We start from the raw sequence: 356 nt of genomic DNA, 5'->3' as shown, positions 1-356 counted from the left end.
CCCCCCCCCCCCCCCCCCCCCAGCGGCTCTGCACAGTTTAAACTCCTGCAGACTGAGAGGAGCGACTCCAGCGAGGCTGAACTCTCCATATAACACACAGTCATTCACAGGAACTTATTCAGGCTTCAGTTTGATCAATTACATCAAAGATTTCAATGATACACGGAGAGAAAAGACGGCGGTGAAATCCACAGTTAAAAACCGCTGACATGACGCTGTTCCAAAGTCATCGATCACTGACCTATTAATAAATGACTGACTCGTTGGTCTAATCGATATAAAACCTGGGAGTTTCTGTGCATGTTCATTTCACCCGGACGAGTTTTTCTCACTATCATCTTAAAACAAAAATATCG

This window comes from Seriola lalandi, unplaced genomic scaffold (assembly GCF_002814215.2).
Source record: "Seriola lalandi dorsalis isolate HSWRI2012SDOR001 ecotype SW California unplaced genomic scaffold, Sedor1 jcf7180002054341, whole genome shotgun sequence".
Taxonomy (NCBI): Eukaryota; Metazoa; Chordata; class Actinopteri; order Carangiformes; family Carangidae; genus Seriola; species Seriola lalandi.
Note: the sequence above shows the minus strand (reverse complement) of the source record.